Below are 21,715 nucleotides of genomic sequence, written 5' to 3'. Positions count from 1 at the left end.
ATTTGGACTTTAGCAAGGCTTTTGATAGTGTTCCACACCGTAGGCTGCAGAACAAGATGAAATCATTGGGACTAGGAGAAACACTGACAGCTTGGGTACAGGACTGGCTAAGCGGCAGACTTCAGAGAGTAAGGCTAGACTCAAATAGGGCACTGGTCTTTGATCTAAGGGCTGCCGCATGAGCAGACTGCTGGGCACGATGGACCACTGGTCTGACCCAGCAGCGGCAATTCTTATGTTCTTATTTATGCATTTGAATATTGAAATATTAAATTCTCACAAGTTAAATCAATACCTCCTAAGAAACATGCCCCCATTTAATATAAACAAAACACCCCCCAGAAGGTGGAGAAATTCCATCCGAAGGCTTGTTAGAAGTTATTGGACTCTTCCAGATACCTGGTTACTACAAGATCAACAGTGATAGAATTAATATATCAAAATGAAAACACATAACAGCATCCCTATCTTATGTAAATACAAATGATATCGATATTCTCAAGAAAAACCCCCAAGAGGAAGCAATTTCTTGCTTTATGGCAAGGCGACTCCTCACTGGAAGTGACGTTTTTCTTCCATTCCCATGCAAGTGTGTTTTTCAGCTATGAGTCTTTTCCCATACTTTTTATGAACCATCTAGGAATGTAGAAATTGGTAATACAATATCAAAGTGAATTTATAGGGATCATGAAGACTTGCTTGGTTTTGGCTACTCTTTTTTCTAAGTTCTTTCATTCTAATTCCCTCTCTGGATCTTGCTCATTGTGTGGTTTAAGATCCCTTATTGGCTTTGAAACCGACTGCGCTCGATTTTCTTTCTTATATGGTTTTATTTTCTTATTCTTGTGGTCAAGATTGTTATCTTGTTTACATTTGTAAAAAGGGTATACATATAAAATAAAAATACCAGTTTTACAAGGTTACTATTAACAGCTGTAGAAGAGAAAGGACAGATATTGTAAGCGGCGTGTTCTGCATGTGTTTGAGAAATTCCAAAAATTAGCATGATTGGAAAAAATGGGAACTCATACATTTCCATCTCATTTGCAATTAAAAATGATCTATGCTAAAAGTTTTGAAATGCTTTAAAAACTCAATTTTTTTCAAAGAGTTTTTGGGGAATGCGCTTTGGAGATTACAGGATGATAGCAACTATCAAAACTGCAATAGATGACATTTTTGTTTTGTTTTCTTTCCTATTTTAAACTGATTTCTATTTCTCTTAATATGATTTGTGTCTGCCAGAGAACTGCAGTACAGGCAGTCTCCGGGTTAAGAATGAATTCCGCTCTTAAGCTGAATTTGTATGCAACTCAGATCATGTGAGAATCTGTGTGTATTTATGTTCTCCTGTACAGTACACAGTCTATAAAAACATTAAACATTAAAGAAAGTCCTCAAAATAAAGTACTGTAGTTAAAATAGAAAGAAAAATAGTAGGTTTACACTTACGCATTTGTTTCTCTTCACATAGCTACGGGCTTCACAAAGCTACATGCTGCCCTGGAAGTCTTACCTCTGATGTCAGAGAGAGCTTACCTCTGAAGTCACAGGGAAGGCTTCTGGGTCAGCGGCAGGCTGTGTGTCAGAGCTGCTGCCCACGGCTTTGTGAAGAGAAACAAGTATGGCTGCAAAGAAGGAGGGAGCTGCAAGAACAGGTAAACACCCGCAGGAGGGAGGCACAAATTTTGAACACAGAATGGAGGGAGGGAAGGAGAGAGAGAGGCATGTTAGGACACGGAAGAGAGAAGCAGGACCCCTGTTCATAACTTTGGGCCCAACATAAGTCAAGACGTTCATAATCTGGGGACTGCCTGTATAGAAAGATTTGGTTACCTCCATAATCTTCCTTGTAGATGTGTTTAGTAGTCTTGAACACTAGGGTTATGAATTTGAACCCACAAGTTGCTTGTAGAATGATATCACTCATCTTTCAACTCCATCTCCTTCCCAGTAGGCTTGCTCCTGACCCTTCAGTTTGTACAAAAGCAGTCAAGAACCATTGTAATGGTAGACATCACCAGAAGGAGGGCAACAGGGAGAACTTTCCAACACTATAATTCTATTCTGCTCTGAAACAAGTTTAACATTATCAAAATTATACAAAACTGTGTGCAACTGGCAGAAACATTTATGGAGCTCTTAGCATGGTTTGGGAGTGGGGTATGTGTGGAACAACTTCCCAGTGAAAGTGGTTGTGGCAGTAGAGGCACAAACATTACTGAAATTCAAGAAAGCCTGGGAAAAACATTGAGAACCCTAAACAGTGGGGCAGAAAAGGTCAAGTTCAAGTTTCAAGTTTTATTAGGATTTTATATACCGCCTATCAAGGTTATCTATTGAACTATTGGAGTTGAACTAAAGTCAGTGATTTTGCCATAGAAGGTAGATCGATGTCATATCTGCCATTACACTCTCGGTTTCTGTTTTCATGACTGAATTTAAATCTAGTCTTGTTCAAGTTCTTTTTCTTTGCTGAAGGGCCATATCTGTAAATGTTTCCCATCTTGAACACAAAGATGTGTGTTGCCTTTCAATTCCTTTTTCAATAGCCTGAATAGGAAAGGCAAGTTCCTTAATTAGCAGATTATTTCATTTTCTTCTTTTGCATAAAGACAAGATAAAGGTTGTGTTAAGGCAGAATGGTAAATGGCTGGATAGAGTTCATTTAAATAGCGCCTTGAACTCATAAGGGCATTGGCGGAATACAATGGTAATGTAATGTAATAGCTAAGATTTTCAGATCGAAGGCTCTGAAAGTACAAGACCAAATTTTAATGGGAGAACATTGAGATTAAGGAATCCTGGCCAGACTGTTTTTGTAATCTCCAATTTCCCAGATCCCCAGGGTGTCAGACAGCAGGGCATTATCTTCCTTGAATTGTGCAACTTCTTGATTTCAGTTAAACTCTCCTCAGCTGAAAATCTTAGATATTAGTCAAATAATCTTCATTTGATCCAATTAACTTACCCAAGAGGACCAATGCAATATAAGATCAAAAACATGATCTAGAAAATTACCACCCCCCCCCCTTTTACAAAACTGAAAAAATGGGTTTTAGCACCGGCTGGCACGATAAACTCAAGGGTTGGGAGCAGCGCAGAGCATTCAGCGGGCCTGTGCTACAAACCGCTTCTGTGGGGGTAAAATACACAATGAATAATAAAATAAAAAAAACAAACAAACATAAGAAAAAAAGTCTTAAAACAAAAAACAACAAAACAGAAATAAAAATCTAAATCGAGTATTCTTAATGAATGTGTATGTATTCATTTGTTTGAACTTCAATTCTAAATCAATATTATTCATTGTAAGGGCCAGAGGTTAGTGGTGACCTCCATTGACTCCTGATGTGGCACCATCTCCAGAACCACTGCTCCATTTTCCTTTAGGATTACGAAGCTTTCAATGAGTTTCAATGCAATATGTGAACCCTAATGCAAAAAAAACGGAGTCAAACATCACATGGACCAAGCTCACCAGCCTTATCACCCCCTCCCTATTAGCTTTCAGTCCCCTACTCTTCCCCAAGACATCATACTTTTAAATCTTAAACTTTATTATATGTTTGTGGAGGAGTGGCCTAGAGGTTAGATGTACCTTAAGGTTGTGAGTTCAATTCCCACTGCAGTTTCTTGCGACTCTGGCCAACTCACTTAATACTTCATTGCCCCAGGTTCAAAATAAGGACCCGTCTAAAAAAATATGTAAACTGCTTTGATTATGTAAACCGAACAGAAAAAGTGGTGTATCAAGACCCCATCCCCCTTCACACACATTTTCATTGGTTAATAGAAAGTCTTAATTAAATGTTCTACGCACTTTTACAATTTTTTACCAAATGCTAGATTTGCTTCCTTTTAGCCATTCCATGCATCAATTGAATAAGCTGTGCTTCTGAATCCTTTTTATACAGTGGAAGCTTGTTAACGCCACACCTGTCTTACTGAATGGCAGTTTCAAAAAGCCATTTACTCAGGTAAATGTCCAAAGCTCAAGAATCACCCACCCTTCCTGATGATCAGTGCAAAAGCCCACTCCTATACAGCCTCAACTACTCCGACCCCATCTCTCCAAGTAGAACATTGGCTACCTATCAAGAAACGCCGCATTTTCAAAGCTCTAATAATCGCTCACAAGAGATTCCACAACATAACCTCTACATACATAGATTCCAAACTACAACAGTATACCCACAAACGCCCCCTCCGCTCAGCCTCAGGGAAAATCCCTCCAGATGGAAACTGCCCGGAAATGCTCAACTCTGGAACCAGTTTCCAGACCAGATAAGATCTCAGAACTCACTGATGACATTCTGAAGAGCAGTGAAGACCCTCCTTTTCAGCTAAACAGACTCTGACAAACTGCTCCCTCCTTTGAGCCCCTTACTCTCTGTGAAATGTCAACATTTTCCCCCCTATGACCAGTTTTGTAAAATGTCTGCACTGTGAATGTCCCTATTTAACCCGTTCTGAGCTTCGAATTAAATAAATTTAACATTTCAATATCTAACAGTTCACCTCTTGCTGATAATTCAGCAGTACCCCAACCCATTTTGCAAGCTTGGGATCACAGTATTTGAACTTTAAGGAAGCCACTCCTCATAGTTTAGTCTCATAATTTATTTAAAATTTGATTACACGCCTATCGTAAATACAGAAATTTAAGACAGAGACATAAAACTGACTACAAAGACGAAAATAGACAAGACAGATTAAAAAGAGGGAAGAAGGAGGAACTGCAATGCAGTCGAGAAAAGATAACATTGATTGAATGAACATGGTAAATGACGGCAGATAAAGACACGAGTGGTCCATCCAGTCTGCCCAACCATACAAGCTCCATAAATTAATTTAGTTTAAATGGTCCTTTTTCTTAGATATTTCTGGGCCAGAGCCCTGCCCAGTAGTGTGCTTAGGTTCCATCTACTGGAGTCTCCTTCAAAGCTCACTCCAGCCCATCTTAACTATGAACGAAGAGAGAAGGGTAACGTATTTTGAGCTGCACAGGCAATCCCAGATTGCTCACCTACTTCATCTTATTTTTATCCTTTATCTATCTGTCCTATTCACCAGGATAAAATAGGTTTCATTACAAGGGAGTTTTACATGCCTGGACCAAAGGAACTAGACTCTCTCTCCCTGTAGGACCAGTTCATTTCTTATCAACTGTCTTTTATTCATTCATCTAATTTACTTTCTGTTCTGTTCTTGCTTCCTTCTTATAAATAGATTTGCAGTTTATTTGCTGTACTCTGACATGGTGCTGACAACTTCAGATTACAATGATGTGTGAAAAACAACTTGTCTGAGACAAAACCCTAATCAATTAACGCTGTATCTGCAAATCACTGTGATTGCATTTTACACCAGCTTCCTTATATTGACTCTATAGAGATGTATAATGTTTTCTGTATATAGTGAAGGATGGGACATGGAGGATGTGAATACAGTATTGGGTTTTTATGGGTTTTAGTTTAGTTGTCTGAGGAAGAGAGGAGAAAGGGTTTTGTAAGAGCAGGAGCATTGGCAGAGAAGAATGGATGAGCACTGATAAAATAAAGACATACAAGAAAGGAAGATGATAACATGATGGCAAACTCTACAGGAAATGCTGAGAAAACAGAAAAAAAAGAGGAAATGTGGAGTATGAAAAAACAATTAAGGAAGAATAATCAAGACAAAAGAAATAAGATCAAGATCTCAATAACAGAATAAAGAAAACAAGAAACAAAGGAAGATGAAGAAATCCAATGTTCTGAGAAATATTTTGAGTCACCCTGCTCCAACGACGGGGTTGAGCCTTCAGGGTGAGGGAGTGAGCTAACCCATGCAACTCGGAGAAGGGGAGAAAGTTTACCCCTTCAATCTGACCAAATATCCTAACCCTGTTCATCCCTCCACTAAGCTAAGCATTGCACAGTGCTTTATTGAACCATTCCTGCATGGACTAATAGGGCTCAAACTGAGAGATTAATCAGGCAGTTTTTGCAGACTTCCCTCTATTAGTCTCTTTTCACGTTCTGTCTTGAGGAACCATGCTCTATTTTGCTGGGTAAATGTTTCCAAAGGAAGAGAATTGATAAAACTTGCCGTCACCATTTGCTACTGTGGATTTTCAGTCAGTGTTTATTGCATTTGCAGAAGCAAAGGTGCTTTGAAGCACCCCTGGGATCTGTACTGGTACCAATTTATAAATGGCTTGGAAAAAAAGACAAATTTGCAGATAGCACAAAATGTTTCAAGGCTGTTAGATCAGGAGTAGATTATGCGGAATTGAAGGAGGACCTTGTGGCTGGGAATTCAGGTGTCAGATTTCATTCCATAATCTGGGTAAAAAGTGGGAGTAAGCGTGTTTGCGGGCATTTTCTAGTAGAAGCGTTCGCGCTTATGGAGTAGAAAGCCTTCTCTTGCCTTGTGATCTAGTTTTCCTGCCATGTAGGGTGGAACTATTTTTTCAAAGAATTTAAAGGCTAGTATCAGAGCTTTAAAGATGCATTTTCAAATGGGCAGCCAGTGTACAGTGGCCAGAGCTGGAGTGATGGAGTCTCAAATATTTAGATTTTTCAGCAAGTGAACTGTTGCATTTTGCACACATTGTAATCATTGTGGATCCGTTGTACATAGCCCCATTAGGAGTAAATTGCAATAGTCCACGTGGGATAGGACAAAAGCATAAAGCAGTTGTGTAAATTCAGCTTTGGAGATGTATATACAAATCTTTCGTAGTTGGCACCTGGGACATTGACATGACTCGTAACAGGTCAGAGTCAAGTATAATTTCAAGGCTGTGGACTTGGTCTTTAGCTATGAGGATTGCCTTGTCCCAGGAGAAAGTAGGACATGGATGTATGCACCTTTTCTTTTGAATTCAGAGTAGTTTGGTTTTGGTGCATTATGTTGCAGCTTGTTTACAGTCATCCAGTTTTTTCCGATACACATTGCCTCAAAATACAGCATTAAGATTCTCTCCTTCAGCCGGGAATGAACCGGGATACTCAAAATCAAAAAACTCCAATGTCGTCTATCTGAAAGGGGATTTACATCGACGGCTGAAAAGCTAAGTTATCAAATTAAATGTTGAATTTATGAAATTCACTTATAAAATTAACTTATAGAATTATTTAATGAAGTTGTTATAAGTTTTGATAAAAACTAATATAATATGAAGATAAAAAATGTGCCAGACCAGGGGGGTGGGTAAGTTCAAGTTATTTGGGTGTGGGGTGCCGGTTCGCGCAGGGGGGGGCCTTTGTGAGCGGGGGGACAACAGCGCTGCTGGCCTCGGGGGGAGGGGGGAACGTATCAAAGCGAGTTTCCATTATTTCCACTTTGATATATGAGTATTTTGGTTTACGAGCATGCTTCTGGAACGAATTATGCTCCTAAACCAAAGTTCCACTGTAATCTTATTAATAAATAATGGTAACCACAAAATTATAAAAACACAAAGCACACTGTACAGAGAGAAAATGTTAATTATCATTTATATTTGAGTTTTTTTCAAAGAGGTCAAGGCAGATGACTTTAAAATATGCAATGTCACCTCAGTAACAACTATAAAAAAATATAGTGCAAAATATAGACAGCAGATATAAATTCTCAAAATTGACACATTTCAATCACTAAATTGAAAATAAAATCATTTTTCCTACCTTTGTCGTCTGGTGATTTCATGACTTCCTTCTGACTGTGCATCCAATATTTTTTTTCTTCCTGCCTCCTGCATGCTTACTCTCCTCCGGACCTCATTCCCTTTCCCAACATCTCTCTCTCCAGACCTCATTCCCTTCCCCAACATCTCTCTGTCCCGCAATGAGTCCAACTTTACTTCTCTACTCCACCCTCCCTCTCCCTATCTGTCTTGAGAGATTCAGGCATCTCTCCCACCCCTCTACTGTCACATACATTTCTCCCTCTCATCCCCTGAATCATGTACAGCATTTTTCACCACTGCCCACCAGCCCCATTTCTTCTTCTAGCACCACTCTCCAGCGCAATGCCACATCTCTATCTCCTTCACTATGTCCAACATTCCTCCACCTTGCACCCCCTTCAATCTGTCCCTGTTCACTCTCCACAATATCCAACATTTCTCCTTCTCATCCTTCTATTACATAAGCAATGCCTCTGCCTGAGGTCCATCGTGCCCAGCAGTCCGCTCACGCGGTGGCTCAACAGGTCCAGGACCTGTGCAGTAATCCTCTATTTATACCCCTCTATTCCCTATGCATCTCTACCTCACATCTCTCTATGCCCAATTTTCCTTTCTTCCTTTCCCCATGTGCACCATCTCTTTCCCTCTCTTACACACTCATGCCCAACAATTCTCCCTTTCTATTCCCTCCATCCTATGTCCCGTTAGTGCCCCCTTCCTCCCTCCCTTGTATCCCATGTTTATGCCCCCTCCCCTTCCTTCCAGTCTTTGTGTCAATATCATGCCTCTCCCATGTCCCAACGTGCTCCTCTCTCCCTCTGTCCCAGAACATGTCCCCTTACTTGTTCGAACCACACTCACTCCTTCTGCCTTCAGTGAAACTTGTTGGGGGGGATGTGCAGGCAGTGGTTCACACGCTGCACATGGCTGACCCACAAGCCTTCCCTCTGACGTAAGCTCTTATGTTGGAGAGGTTTCTGGTCAGATATGTGCAGCATTTAAACCACTGCCTGCATGTCCCCACCCCCCACCAAGTGTCACTGAAGGAGGTAACTAGAACTCCTTCCCCCTGCTTACCCAGGAGACTTTACTCTGATGGGAAGGGAGGTATCCCAGACAGTGGCTTCAGCAGAGGGGGGCGGACAGGAAAGAGGGATTCCCGCTGAAACGAACAGGATCCGTTTCTTGGTCCCGAAACTGCCCTGCAAAACACTCTGTCATCTGGAGGCAATTCCCCTTAGAAAGAAAGATAGGTAGCCAGTATTCTAAAGAGATTTTGCCTGATTTATTATGAGTGTGCATTCATTTATATATCTGTTACATGGGTCAGTGGTAACCATCACAGGAAAAGGGGGATGGACAAGAGAGGGGAGGGGGTGCGTGAGCAGGATATGTACATGGCAGGGGGTTTGAGCATGTATTGTCTTAAAGACGAAACTTCATTAACATGATTAAATGACCTCTTCCCAAACCATCGAGAGAGTAAACACAAACATTCTGCATCTGATTACCTCCAGCACAGGCAGGAACAAAAGATATCCTTTTAGACAGAGACAGAAAACTTATCCATTAAAATGTGTCCTTTCAATCCCCTCTTACGTCATGAAAATGACGTCATAAATGCACAGCATGAGCGTGGAGGGAGAGATATTCTAGATATGTCTCTTGAGGAGGAGTTTTTTAGGGGCTGTAATACGAGTCAAACAGCGCAGGAACAGTCTAAAAATTACATAAGCAACAAGATTGCAGATATAACAATAAGAAGGTCTTTCACCCACCCCTGCATCCAACTAAAATACAGATCCCAAGGATTAGATAAACCAGAATTACGTTTAAGTTCAGCAGAGAGGTCTTCTAATTTTTTAATGGCCATAGTAACCTTACCCGTGGGACCTGCATTGTCAGGAATAAAGGTGCAACAGGATAAAGTACTGGGGAGAATTTTACAGACACCCAACAAAGCGTTGCTGATTATAATAAATGTAATTAATCCAATCAACATTCTTATTGATAGTAATAAGGGACTCAAACCTAGCCTTAACCTGGTCTCAGGCCTTGAATTCATCTGGGACCCCTATCTCATAGCTAAAGCGCACTGGCCTATCTACTGGCTGAGTAGTTTAACACGGAGCCGGAGGTCTCCACAGAGCCAGTAAATATCACCTAAAGCAAAATCTAATGCGGCAACAGTGAAGCATACCTATAATTTCCAAAAAAGAATACTAGGCTGTAGTTAAATTTCCAGTATGCCTCGGACAATAGTTTCTGATTAATACATTAACACATTTTAGCTAATCATGATTTAATCAGGACTACTTGAAACCGTCTTCCTGCCCTCAGGGTCTATCTGCATCCCCATGCCAGAGTCAGATTGATACAATTTCCCATAGGCCCTCGGTGACACCAGCTATGCCAACCGAAAATGCTGAACGCCTGCAACGGCTATGCTGACATCTTCCATATTCTTTGAAATGAAAGCAAACTTGTGGTACCCTTAGCCAGCTTGCCTCGCTTATGCCTTGCCAATCTCTAACAGTATATCATAGCTGTCCTCCAAGCTATGAAGACGAACAGTTCCCATTATGAGTTCAAACCTCTGTCTTAGGTTGCATAGGTCGTATCTATATCTTACCCGTCGTTGAGCGAATGAACGGTGCATAAGAGGTGCAGGAAACTTTCTCAGGAGGCCCAGGCAAAAAGGTACAAGGATGTCATAAGAGAGTATGTAAGTATGGGATATGGGATAATATTATCTCTGACCCTGGTAATGGTAATGCAATAGGCCATGCCAAATTAGAACCAAATTAGCAAGTTGTCAGAGAAGATACTGGAAATTCATGTATAACTGCCTTAAAAGCTAAAAGAAATGTACACGTGTTTCACTCTACAGCAAAGGAGAATCATAACAATACATAGCAAAATTTGTAGAATAGTTAAGATAGGATGAATTAAAACATTAAATACATGGTTTGCAGTGGGCGAATACTCAAAGAAAAGTTCCAAAGCTTGAGACATGAGCATCTCGGAGCAAATTTTGTGCAATCTGTCCATTTTCAAAAGTGATTGTATGGTTCACTTCTTTGGAGGTTTTCTTAAGTTGTTCAATAAAGTTCAGCAGCTTATGAAATGTCTCATTGCCCATACCAAGAGGTAGTAAATGTACAGCATATGAAATAAAGTCTGGAATGTCCATAGAATAGATTAAATAGGTGGAATTGTACAGCAAAGCGTTCTTAGGAAGGTGGCTATCTCCGATGAACAGCAAACATTGTGTACAGCATGTGTGGAAAAGTCTTTGCAGTCAGGGTGCAGGAAGATGTATTACAGTCCAGCAGGAACAGGCAGTCTCTTTAAACTGGTGGGATGCACACTTGGGATGAAATGATGTTTGCACAGGATCTGTTGTTTGCACAGGATCACTGGAAATTAGTGGTGTTCACCCTTGAGATGAAATGATGTCTGTGCATACAGGGAGGGATTTGAAAAGAGTCCCGATTTCATTCAGCAGCTGTACTTCAGTGTGATCCAAATAAGAGATAGAAAACGGAAGAGAAACCATGTTGCCTGTACTGAATGTAGAGAGAGAGAGAGAGAGACCAGGTTGCCTGTACTGAATGTGGCAACATGTAACAATATTAATGCATTTACTTGGTATAATTATGGTAAAAGAGAGACAATATTCAAGTACTTAAGGTTCTTAATCAGACATTCCAAAAAGATATGTTTTTGTGTGCCGCATATAACTATTATGGCAATTCAGAGAGACCATAATTCTGTACTGAATGTATTTAAAAAAAATTGTGTCAGTCAGAAATGTGTACTGAATGGTTCATATCAAGTGAGCACCATAGAATAAACACTGTATAGATATAGAATAAAACCTTTTCTTAAAAATTTAACCCCTAACTAAGCTACATTTAGCATATGCAAATTATAGGGAAAAAAGAACATTGCGCATTTGGGCTAGTAAAAAGTGGGAAAAGAGCTAGCTCTAGAAATGGCCAATATTATATATCCTGGGGTACCCCTCAAACCAAAACAAGTAGACAAAACACAGACCACATGGCACAGACAAGACACAAAACACATAGCTCTAGGCTTCAAACTATTCTTCCATCGGTCAAGTGTTCAGAGCTGAACTTATCTCTGGAAATAAACACATTGTTATAGAAAAACAAAACAGAGATGAACACATGAGTAAAGTATATGGACAAATAATGCATATCATAACCATCTCATATTTAGAAAAGCTAATGTCTCTTTGGATCGTCTTTATCTCTGCAGTGACAAAGAGAATCCCTGGAAAACACCAGAAATATCCTAGTGCCAAAACTGGGATGGGCATGCATATATCCGAACCGCTGCTAAGAAAAAGAAAAGAAAAACACATTTTAATTTTGCAACATCCTAATTTCAGCTAAAACAATAGGAAGGAATTTTTTCCCAAATCACAAATGTGCCAGCTGTGGCTTTCCAGATTTTATCTTTAATAGTCCTATTCATGCGTTCGATAATACCGGAACTCTGTGGGTGATATGGGAGATGAAATTTCCACTCAATGCGGAATGCGATAGCTAAATCTTTGCATACTCTGGCAGTGAAAGCAGGACCATTATCTGAGTTGATGTGTGTGGGACATCCCCACCTAGGGACGATTTCGCGAAGTAAAATGTTCACCATAGTCTGAGCAGTTTCATTTGTAGTGGGAAAAAACTTCAGGTTATCGGGAGAACATGTCAACAATAACAAGGGCAGCTGGTATACAGGGTTTCCCCTCTTTGCACCAAAGTCCGTCCGAAGGGCGGCTTTGGGCACCGGCCAGATGGGCATTGATTAAGCCAGTGACCAGGGTCTCCGCAATTAAAACATCCAGTATTTCTAGATGAATTATTACCATCTCAATCGGAGACAGGGGCCCGCCCGCTACGAAACCCGTGACCCCCTCTTCCGCGAGGAGCGGACAGGCGCGGTCCCCAGGTAGGTAGCTGGCCCTAATAATGCAGGATTTCCCGAGGCTTAGAGATCTCAAAGCGTAGGAGAGTGTTACGTAGTGGTTAGCGCTACAGCCTAAGGAACCTGAGGCTTGGGGGTTCAAACCCCGCACTGCTCCTTTTTTCAATCTGAAATTATGCACGAGAACTAGTGGGCCATTCTGAAATCATTTGTTTGACCAGAATCTGTAAAGGAGAACGGAGGTTAGAAAGGAAAGTCTGAAGTAGGGAATCCATATTTGCATGGGCACTAAGTCCTGCCTCTTGGGTCCAGGTTTCATTAAACCTCTTCCACACCTATCAAGCTCTGTCTGCAATCCTAATCGAATCACATTGGATTCCTGTTACTCATCGCATTACCTTTAAAATCCTACTTTTAGTTTTTAAAACACTGTCTTTGAACGAACCCCAATTCATTAATAACTATTTATTCCCCATAGTATATCATGTTCTTTAAGATCCATTAATCAAAAACTCTTAACAATTCCATCACTGAAAGTTATCGGAACTAGTCATCATGATATCTTCTCTGTAATGGCCCCACAATTATGGAACACCTTAACTCAGCATGTAAGAGAAGAAAATGACCTAAACCATTTTAAAAGCAATCTGAAGAGCTTCCTTTTTAAAGACGCCTTTAATTTATTTATTCCCTATTCCTATTGTTTTCACCATTCATGTCTTCTTTTGTGCTTTATTAATACAATTGTAGTTCTGCCCTTTTTTCCTTATGTATCTGTTAGTTTGTATGTCAATACGTCAAACTCATGTAATTTACTATAAATAAGCTTATGTGTACACCTTGTTTTTATTTGTAAATCGCTTAGCAAATTAAATTAAGCTATTCAATAAGTTAAAAATAAACTTGAAACTTGAATCTCACAAATTTCCATATATTTCTTGCTCTATCTGTAAAACTAATTCTGGCCCCTGTATTAATTAAAGTTAATTTATCCTGACCCTCTTTAAGACACATTGGCACCATGCATACTAAAATATCTTTTCTGACAGCCCCTATCGTCTGGAACTCAGCACCAAACTATATAAGAGAAAGTTCATCACTTGATAAATTTAAAACTAGCTTGAAGGCCTTTCTTTTTAAAGACGCATTTGAAGTAGAATAGTCCTTTTAAGGACTGTAATGGGACTTTGCTCCTTGCTTTTCTTATTCATTTTAATCTTTTCTACCAAGTGCTAGATTATTTATTTTTTTGTTTCCTCCCTTTTGTTTTGATCCTTCTCTCTTTCTTTTTCATTATAATTAGTTTTGTTTTTAAATATATGCCTTTCTGACTGTCTGTTTTAATAATTACACAAATGTATTTTCTACCCTTTTTCATTTTGTTTCGGTAAGTTCCCCAAACAAACCTGAAACCTACTTACAGGGAGCTCTTCTAAGTTTAAAAGTTTTAGAAACCATATTTGTTCTGTCCACTGAATATACATTAACATTTTATAACATTTCCAATATTCTTTTATCATTCTTAAAAACTTATTTCAGACAATTTGTCTATGTATCAAACAAGCTGCTGAAAAGTTCTCAGCCGGCCTACAAACAGTGCTGAAAACTAGTCAGCCTGCTTGTCACTACAACAAAGGAGAAGGAGGACGAGAAGGAGGGGCTGCCCTCCCCCTCTTCCCGCCAAAGACTGCCACAGAATCAGAATCAGATCTCCGACTCCAACTCAACCATTTCACCCATACCACACATCCACAACCTGGTTCACTCACATTCAATTCATATTAAGCCCTACAGGGTTCACCACTTTCACCTACCCTATTCAACATTTACATATCCTCTCTAAGACACCCACTGCAAAAACCAAACCTGATCTATTACATATATGCAGATGACATCTCCATCCTAATCCCAGTGAATAGCATAACAAATGAAACCTCAAAATACATTACTCATATAATGACCGAAATAGAACATTGGACAAGCAACTTCAAACTGAAACTCAACACAGAAAAAAACAAAAATCTTCCTTGCAAGCTCAACGGATAAAATTGCCAATTCAACGCTACATATAAAAGACCATGATTACCCAATTACCAACACAATAAAAATATTGGGAGTCACATTGGACACACACACCTCACTATGATTGAACACACGAATATAGTGGCAACAAAATGTTTCACGATGTTATGGAGATTAAAGACCATCAAAAAATACTTCGACCCACTATCGTTTAGATTACTAGTGCAGTCACTAGTGCTTTCTACCCTGGACTATTGTAATATCATTTATTTGGGTTTCATTCAGAACTCAGCTGTCCGCTAGATATATGGATTAAAAAAGAATGACCATGTCATCTCCCATCACAAACCACTGCACTGGCTGTCAGTCGAGGCAAGAATATTATTCAAGTTCTCCTGCATATGTTTCAAGCTAGTTTGGGGACCAGCACCTACATATCTACAAACCCATTTCGCACTCCACAACCCAACAAGACAAACCAGAAACAGCTATCTTTTTTGCATACCCAAGCATAACCAATTGTAAATACAAAACCTTTCTGGACAGAACCTTCATGCTCCAAGCAAATAAACAACAACATTGGCTAGACAGTCACATTAATAAAACAGAACTGACCTACAATGCCTTTAGAAAACTCATAAAAACTACCCTATTTAACAGATACATCACCTAAACAGAACCATCACCTAAACAGAACCTCACCAAGTACTCTTTCTTTTCACAATGCTCTCTGAAATCCTAATTCTTGCTGTTTCTGAATCTCTAAACAAACTGTACATTGTAATTTTTTCCCTTTTTTCAGGAAAGCTGCGATTTTTCTTTACAGGTCAGCTCCGAAATTCTTAGCAAACATTATATTTTGTAATTTTGATTCCTAATAGTCTCTGTACTCTATACTCCCTCCACATATTGTAAATCGCTGAATGCTCAGCTCTCTTAAATGTAAACCGCCTAGAAGTCGCAAGATTGTGGCGGTATAGAAGAATAAAGTTATTACCATTATTATTATTATTACTGAAGCAAACAAAGTCTCATCTGTCTAGGAGGTGGAGAATCCTAAGTGCCTTTATGACCCATTAGAAAAACAATATCACAATGCAGGAATTTTTTCAATAAAAAAAACAATATAACAATGCAGAAATTTTCGCTTACCTTACCTTATAAGCGAGGTACATTAATAATATACAATATAATCTTATACTCTATAAAATCTTATCTAAGCAATAGAAGAGAAAAGCGCATGCAAAGAATGGTACAGATGACAGAATGTGCAGATGTTTCTATAAATCCACAAGAGACTTTCCAAAAGTTTTCACTTAATTTCATTCTTCCCGAAAGAATGGCAGCTGCTTATTTTCGCGGCGGGAGCTTACCGAAAACTCCACATTAATATTTGTCCTTGCCAAAAGGACAGTAACCGCGGCGGGTTTACCAAAAACCCTACAATTTAAATAAAGGCTTGGAACATGATGCCAATACCTGTGAGTATTAAAGAACAGAATTCAAAATTCAGAAATACTCACAAAATATTGGTAATGTCAAGTCCATCACGGCCGTAGCCCCCAAATTGAAACAAACAGGATCCGTTTCTTGGTCCCGAAACTGCCCTGCAAAATACTCTGTCATCTGGAGGCAATTCCCCTTAGAAAGAAAGATAGGTAGCCAGTATTCTAAAGAGATTTTGCCTGATTTATTATGAGTGTGCATTCATTTATATATCTGTTACATGGGTCAGTGGTAACCATCACAGGAAAAGGGGGATGGACAAGAGAGGGGAGGGGGTGTGTGAGCAGGATATGTACATGGCAGGGGTTTTTTGAGCATGTATTGTCTTAAAGACGAAACTTCATTAACATGATTAAATGACCTCTTCCCAAACCATCGAGAGAGTAAACACAAACATTCTGCATCTGATTACCTCCAGCACAGGCAGGAACAAAAGACATCCTTTTAGACAGAGACAGAAAACTTATCCATTAAAATGTGTCCTTTCACCCGCCAGTGGCTTCATTGGACAGGCAGGTAGGAAGGAGGGATCCCTGCTGGTAGCTTCGGCGGACGGGCAGGCAGGAAAGATCCCCAGCAGCAGATTTGGCAGGCAGGCAATATTCTCGGCAGTGGCCAGTGCCGCGTACCCCCAATAAGCAGCTCCGCATGTTGAGAAACACTGTTCTAGAGTGCTCATAGGCAAATGAGGTACATGGTAGATTACAACAAAGATGAATTTTTTGTTGTGACCTATTGAAAAGATCAGACATTCTAGGGTCTGCAATACTACTGAATCAATAAGTTGAGGATATAGTGGATTTAATAATGGCAGCTACCCCTCCACTTTTTTTTGTCAGGACCGGAGCAGGCAAGTACCTGAGAGCCTTGGGGGAGGGGTGGGGGGCAACCTTCATTATCTTTTAACCATGTTTCTGTGATGAAGAAAAATCCCGCTTTTTATGTGTAAGGGCATCTTTTAAAATAATATCTTTATTTACTGATCTGGCATTGACCATAGCAGCTGATCTTTGCTTGTCAGAGAGCTTATGGATATGATAGGGATTTTTTGGAGGCAGCTGGTAGTTGTGTTCCTGCAGAAGTTGTTCACTAGGTTCTCGCATCTATCATGACTTTTGATTACTGGAATGGGAAAGCATATGGTAATTATATTAAGTCCAGTAATTAGGGAAATTACCTTTTGTTCCGTTGTTTGGTGTAGTCTCTGGGAGAATTTGAACATAGTGTTCTGCTTGGTCTGTACAAAGGACCTACCTGCTTGACAGCCCTTTGGGTCTGGCCTGCTGGGGGCAGAGTCTGCTTTGCCAGCTATTCAGAACCTATGGTGGGGCAGGGAGAGACCGATGACAACCTTGAAATCGATCCTTCATGAGGCAACTATCCACTACATAAAATCGGTAACCAAACAACAAAGAAAAAGGAAACCCCAATGGTTCACAGATGAGATATCATACCTCGTCAAGGAGAAGAAAAGAGCATTTCTATCATACAAACGCAAGGGGGAAAAAGAAGCAAACATTGAGTACAGGACAAAGTCTGCAGCGGTCAAAACAGCAGTCAGGGAGGCCAAACTTCGTATGGAAGAAACTCTAGCGAAGAACATCAAGAAAGGGGACAAATCCTTCTTCAGATACGTTAGCGACAGGAAAAAGAACACAAACGGGATAGTACAGGACGCCAGACAGGAATTATGTGGAAACTGACTCCGATAAAGCCAAACTACTGAATGATTACTTCTGTTCAGTCTTTACCTGCGAGGCACCAGGGCACGGGCCTCGGCTGGATGCAAAGCAAAGCATGGATGACCCATTTCAGGAGTTTGAGTTCACACCAGCTGATGTTTACAGAGAACTGTCAAGACTCAAGGTGAACAAAGCCATGGGACCGGACAATCTGCACCCAAGAGTGCTCAGAGAGCTATGCGATGTTTTGGCAGAACCGTTAGCCAAGCTCTTCAATCTCTCCCTAAGTTCGGGGAGGGTCCCCCTGGACTGGAAAACCGCCAATGTTGTTCCTCTGCACAAAAAGGGTTGCAGAGCGGAGGCTGCGAATTACAGACCAGTAAGTCTCACATCAATAGTGTGTAAACTCATGGAAACTCTACTTAAAGGGAAATTAGACATGATATTGAATGAGGGGAATCTGAGGGATCCCTGTCAACATGGATTCACTAGGGGCAGGTCATGCCAGTCCAATCTCATCAGCTTCTTTGATTGGGTGACAGGAAAGCTAGACTCGGGAGAGTCTCTGGATATAGTATACTTGGATTTCAGTAAAGCTTTTGACAGTGTCCCACACCGTAGACTATTAAACAAGATGAAATCGATGGGGTTAGGTGAGAAACTAACTGCATGGGTCAATGATTGGCTAAGTGGAAGACTTCAGAGAGTGGTGGTCAATGGCACCCTCTCTGAGACATCGGAGGTGACTAGCGGAGTGCAACAGGGCTCAGTCCTGGGACTATCCCTTTTTAACATATTCATAAGGGACTTGACCCGAGGGCTTCAGGGAAAAATAGCGCTGTTTGCCGACGATGCCAAACTGTGTAATATAGTAGGTGAAAGCGATCTCACGGATGGTATGGCGCAGGTTCTGATCAAGTTGGAAAACTGGCAGCTGGGCTTCAACGCAAAGAAGTGTAAAGTGTTGCTTCTTGGCAGCAGAAATCCATGCAGAACATACATCTTGAATGGAGAAACACTAGCTACGACCTCAGAAGAACGGAACTTGGGAGTAATCATCAGTGCAGACATGAAGGCTGCCAAACAGGTAGAGAAGGCCTCATACAAGGCAAGGCGGATGATGGGATGTATCAATAGAAGCTTCGTCAGCCGTAAACCTGAAGTCATAATGCCACTGTACAGAGCCATGGTGAGACCTCATCTGGAGTACTGTGTGCAATTCTGGAGGCCACATTACCGTAAAGATGTACTTCAAGTTGAGTCGGTCCAGCGAATGGCCACTAGGATGGTCTCCGGACTCAAGGGTCTCTCATACAAGGAAAGACTGGGCAAGTTGCAGCTCTACTCTCTAGAGGAGCACAGGGAGAGGGGTGACATGATTGAAACATTTAAGTACATCACGGGTCGTGTCGAGATGGAAAACGACATATTCTTTCCTAAGGGACCTTCAGTCACAAGGGGGCACCCGCTCAAACTCAGAGGAGGGAGATTTGGTGGTGACACCAGGAAGTATTTCTTTACAGAAAGGGTGGTGGATCACTGGAACAAACTACCGGTGCAGGTGATCAAGGCCACTAGCGTGCTCAACTTTAAGAATAAATGGGACATCCACGTGGGATCTCTACGTGGGTCGAGAAGCACTCTGACTTAATGGGGTGGGACAGTAGAGTGGGCAGACTTGATGGGCTATAGCCCTTTTCTGCCGTCATCTTTCTATGTTTCTATGTTTTGTCCCTACCCTGCAGGATCACCGGTGCAAAAAATCTCCAAATAAAAATGTGAAACAGTGGTATCAAACTGTAGAAGTGTTTGATTGCAATTATTATTATTAAAAGGTGCTACAACCAATTATTTAGGGAGCAGTTACTTTTTCACGAGTATTATGGGTATCAGATGTAATAATTTAAAAACTGTTGCATGTCTACTCAAGTTCCCTTTGTTTAAACTTACATTCAATGTGATATGTATGTAATAAGAGGCAAAATAAGAGGAAGGAGTTTTTTGTTTTGTTTTTTAAAATATTACTGTAAAAGTGGCAGATGGTAAGTGATGACATCACAACTGTGGTGTGGATGTGAGATCAGGCAGAATTGTAGGAAAGCTATGGCACACAGAGGTGGGTTTTAATTCCTAAGTGTTTATAAATTCTAAATGCAGATGTTTATTTTCCAGCTAATTAGGTTTCTTTTCACAGAAGAAGTACTCCTGCTGTTTGTGGCACTGAGGAGTTGTCAGTGCAGAAAAGGTACAAAACTGAGCAAAAAATACAAGACAGGGATGAGTGTAGAAGTACAAAGGAGAGGGGAGTTTTCCATCACACATTTTACCTTTCACTAGGCTCCCTTATCAGGGTTTATCAGTTAAACCTTAAAATCAGGAGCCTTAAACACAGAATACGAAAACAGGACTGGGTGATAGCTGTGTTGAATGCGACCCATTGTATTAACTACAACGTAATATGTTTCTCTTTTCACAAAAACATTTGAGAGCATGTCAGTGTGAAATGAGAAAGTTGTAGAAGGCACATAAAACGTGTTGGAAGTAAAGAAAACAGACTAGTTTTGGGAATTTAAATTAGCATGGAGATTGAAAGAAATAGCCTAATGAAAAGAACATAATAACATAAGAACTGCCATCTCCGGATCAGACCCATGGTCCATCGAGTCCGGCGATCCGCACACGCGGAGGCCCAGTCAGGTATACACCTGATGTAGTTTTAGTCACCCATATCCCTCTATGCCTCTCGTAAGGAGATGTGCATCTAATTTGCCTTTGAATCCTAGCACAGTGGATTCCTTAATAACCTCCTTTGGGAGAGCATTCCAGGCATCTACCACTCGCTGTGTAAAGCAGAACTTCCTGACATTTGTCCTGGACTTGTCCCCCCTTAGCTTCAAACCATGTCCTCTTGTCCGTGTCGCGTTGGACAATGTAAATAATTTATTTTCCTGCTCTATTTTATCGATGCCTTTCAGCATTTTGAACGTCTCGATCATGTCCCCTCGCAGCCTCCTCTTCTCAAGGGAGAACAGTCCCAGTTTCTTGAGTCGTTCCTCATATTCCAAGTTCGCCATACCTCTTATTAGCTTCGTTGCTTGTCTCTGCACCCTCTCCAGCAGTTTTATATCCTTCTTTAGGTTGGGAGACCAATGTTGGACACAGTATTCCAAGTGTGGTCTGACCATTGCTCTATAAAGCGGCATTATGACTTTCTCCGATCTACTCGTGATTCCTTTCTTTATCATGCCTAACATTCTGTTTGCTTTCTTTGCCTCTGCCGCGCATTGTGCCGACGGCTTCAGGGTCCTATCTATCAGAACACCCAGGTCCTTTTCTTGTTCGCTCTTACCCAGAGTTGCGCCTGACATTCTATACTCGTGTTCCTTATTCTTACTACCTAAATGCATTACTTTGCATTTCTCCACGTTGAACTTCATCTGCCATTGCTCTGCCCATTTCTCTAACTGATACAAGTCGCTCTGGAGTTCCTCGCTATCCTCCTGCGATCTGATTGCCCGGCATAGCTTTGTGTCGTCTGCAAACTTAATGATCTCACTGGATACTCCTTCTTCCAGGTCACTGATGTAAATATTAAATAGGATCGGCCCAAGAACCGAGCCCTGGGGCACACCACTAGTCACTTTCTCCCAGTCTGAGAACTTCCCATTTATGCCCACTCTCTGCTTTCCAGCCATTTGCCTATCCACCTGTGTATACCTGAGAAGTCTTTCATGTGGAACTTTGTCGAACGCTTTCTGGAAGTCCAAATGTATTATGTCCACCAGCATTCCACTATCAATTTGCTTGTTCACGGTCTCAAAAAATTGAAGTAAATTCGTTAAACATGATTTCCCTTTCCTGAACCCATGTTGACTGGGTTTCATCAAGTCGTGTG

Source organism: Geotrypetes seraphini, chromosome 8 (genome assembly GCF_902459505.1).
Source record: "Geotrypetes seraphini chromosome 8, aGeoSer1.1, whole genome shotgun sequence".
NCBI classification, from domain to species: Eukaryota; Metazoa; Chordata; class Amphibia; order Gymnophiona; family Dermophiidae; genus Geotrypetes; species Geotrypetes seraphini.
The sequence above is the reverse complement of the archived record's forward strand: the minus strand, read 5'-3'. Positions refer to the sequence as shown.